The following is a 3,593-nucleotide window of genomic DNA, read 5'->3' as shown; positions in this document are numbered from 1 at the left end:
AACTTGATCCTTATTAGCTAATTCTATCATTAATGCTTGTTCTAACAACTTAACTTCGTAATGCAGTTTATCGACAAAACTTTGAGAAATAAATGACCTTGTAGCTCCAGAATCAAATAAAACTTTAGCATCTATGAAGTTGACTGGAAGCGTACCTGCAACCACGTCAGAGCTTTGAACAGCATCCTTCATAGTCATGTTAAATGTCCTGGCCTTGGGCTGGTCCTTTGCTGGTGGTCCTTCAATCCTTGGCACATTCTGGGATGGAGCACCTCTAAGCCTTGGTGTGTTACTCGTCATACCTTGTGTTGGGCAATTCCTGGCAATATGTCGTGGCTTTTCGCACTTATAACACCCAGTTCCCAAATTCTGACATTGAGTCGGATTCTGACACACATTTGCAAAGTGTCCCTTCCTGCCGCACTTGAAACACGTCATATTAGCATTACAATTCCCAAAGTGCTTTCTACCACAAAACTGGCAATCTGGTACTGGTGGACAATTGGGTCTCTGCTGATTTGAATTCTGAAAACGGTTGCCTTGTCCTCCATTTCCCGATTGTGGTCTTCAGAATCCCACGTTCCCATTACCCTGAAATTCTGACCTTTTGTTGAAACGGTCCCGAAAATTACCTTGCTGCTGACCTCCTTCTGAGGTTTTTATCCTCCTTTTCTTCCCATCCTTTCCTTTTTGAGACATGTCAGTTTTACTTTCGATCAACATTACTTTCTGAACCACTGCCACATATGAAGTTAATTCAAACATGGCCACTCTATTCTGAATCCAAAACTTCAAACCCTGTTCAAACCTTCTTGATTTCTTTTTATCTGTATCAACCTGGTCTGGCACAAACCTTGCTAACTCAGTAAACTTAGCCTCGTACTCAGCCACAGTAAGATCTCCCTGGGTCAGGTTCAAAAATTTGATCTCCATTTGGTTCTTCATATACCTCGGGAAATATTTTTCCAGAAACAACTCTGTGAATCTTTCCCAAGTTATAAACTCACCTCCTTCTAATGCTCTCGTGGATTCCCACCAATAGTTCGCCTCACCCTTCAGAAAGTAGCTTGCAAACTTGGTCTTCTGCTCAGTTCATGCTCCGACTAATTCAAAAGCCTTTTTCATTTCCTTGAGCCATGCATTGGCTTCCACGGGATCAGCACTTCCCTTGAACTCAGGTGGCTTCACAGCTAGAAACTGCTTAAAAGTCACTGCAGGTGGTGCTGCTGCTATCTGCTGCTGTTGCTGTTGTTGCTGCTGCATAAGATGTAACATCTGTTGCTGCATCAGTCCCAACATCTGGACAATCGTTAGATCCATCCGACTCTCGGTACGATCATCTCCTGAATTATTCCTTCTCTTCGGTGCCATTATTCTGATAAGAAACAAGCAACATATATAATAATCTGTCAAGCATTGTGTCAAATATGTAGCAATTCCTTAGCATATTAAATTCTCAAACATCATCTCTTCTCAAAATATCATAAAATTGCTACCATATTAACATAAGCGACATGATTACCACTTAATCCTGCTTATTATCTTAAGAATAACAACACAAAAAAAAATTACTAAGAATTATCCAAACCTTTTTAAATCCTTGCTCGAAATCTCAAATAAACCAACAAAATAGCAGGGCAATGAGACAAGGCCTAAGGCTAAAGGCAAAATAGGAAACCTAAACAACTTAACTATAATCTAGCCCAATAACCTAAATTTAACCCTATAAGAGCTGAGCTACACGCTCCTATCTTATGTGATCTTCTTATGACTCACCTATGACAATCCTAAGCCTGTTTCAGTGACCAAAACCTATAGCTCTGATACCAACCTGTGACGCCCTCCAAACCCGGGGTCTAGATTTGGGGGTCACTAGCCAATATACCACAATAAAATAATCACAACGGAATAATATAATAAATATGACCCCTTGCCTGCAACTGGATCGATCACAGGTTATAGTATGGAATAGGAACTAATACAAACCAACTGTTATTACAAACCATAAGTCTAATTAATTTTACAACTTATTCAAATTTTATTACAAACCTCTTGACTATCCAAGCGTCCCAAAACAGTCTACCTGGAATACACACCAACTATTTACAAGCACTCAACTTCTGATTAAACCTGGATCTCAAGCCTGCTCTGGCTTAGCTGAAAGATTAAATTGATAAACAAGTATGAGCGGAAAAAATGCTCAGCAAGCAGTATAAAATGTGCTTGAAATGATAAACCACATTCTGATAATAACTGAACAATAGGATAAAATCAGTAATATTTGATCAATAATAAAAGCTTCACAAGCTATCAACAATAAACGATAATTTTTAGATTGGAATATAACTCCGACGGACGTACTATCGTATGCTGATCAGCCCGTATGATAGCAGAAGGTCATGATTTATAGAAACATGTCCCCAAAATGCGAGTACTCAAATAAAAAGGCAATATACCCGCCTGTCGCAAAAATGGTGTCATAATATTTCATATAACACATAGAAATAGCCCTCTGCTGGACCGTCCGTCCCGGTCACTTACGCATTCATCCAATCCATAAAACATTTTGATCAAAAGAGCCGAATCAAAGGACATCCTTAACCATATAACTCCCCATTTCTCATGGTCCAGAGCTATCTTAACAATCGATGGCGTAATAACTAGAACAATTAGTTATTTTCTAATTTCAATTCAATGTTCCACTGTATAGAGTAATTTATAGCGAAATATAAAACGTTTAACTATTCTGAACTTAGAATAGTATAGAAATCGAAAGAATATAGTTCAGAGTCAATATCAATTGAATGATAAATGAAGATAAAAGTACTTGCATAATATGATTCAAAATAAATGTCACTTGAATGATAAGTGAAGTTAGGGGTACTTGCCTGGTATGCTCGATAATCTCTTAATATAACTCTGCTTATATCTACTGGCTACTAACTCCGTCTAACACTTGACTGCACTCCTTACTACTTGATTCTATAAACAAAAGGACTATCTTAATTGACAAAACCAAACTCAATCGACGTAACTATAAGTCTTGACATCTACCCGATCATTTTATAACTAAGCATGGCATTTTAAATTTGTAGACAGATAGCATGCATATTACGTAGCACATAATCATGGTATTCGTATAACACGTAATCGCCTAATTCATGTAATACATAAGTCAGCTCATTAAAAGATACATCCCAGGACGTTCAGAATTAAAATTACATCAATATTAGCATTTACCGATCAAATACCGACTCAAACTGATGCACAAATCAAATGACATTGCAATACAAAAGAAATTAGGACTGAAAAGTATTTTTATTGAAAGCGCAATATTTTTCCGAGTCTATACGCGTTCGTTTCGTATTAAACGGACGAACGGTTTAATTATTACGAATACAATAAGAAATAAATGGAATTAAATCAATTAATAATAATATTAATTGACTTTTAAATACAAAAATTTAATTTTAAAAAGCCTAAAATAATTTTTAGAAATTATTTGAATTAATTATAAATAATTTACATTTATTTAACTATTTATAAATAAAATTAATTGATTAATTAATTTTTAATCAATTAATTAAATTCAT

Source organism: Apium graveolens, chromosome 5 (genome assembly GCF_009905375.1).
Source record: "Apium graveolens cultivar Ventura chromosome 5, ASM990537v1, whole genome shotgun sequence".
NCBI lineage: Eukaryota > Viridiplantae > Streptophyta > Magnoliopsida > Apiales > Apiaceae > Apium > Apium graveolens.
The sequence above is the reverse complement of the archived record's forward strand: the minus strand, read 5'-3'. Positions refer to the sequence as shown.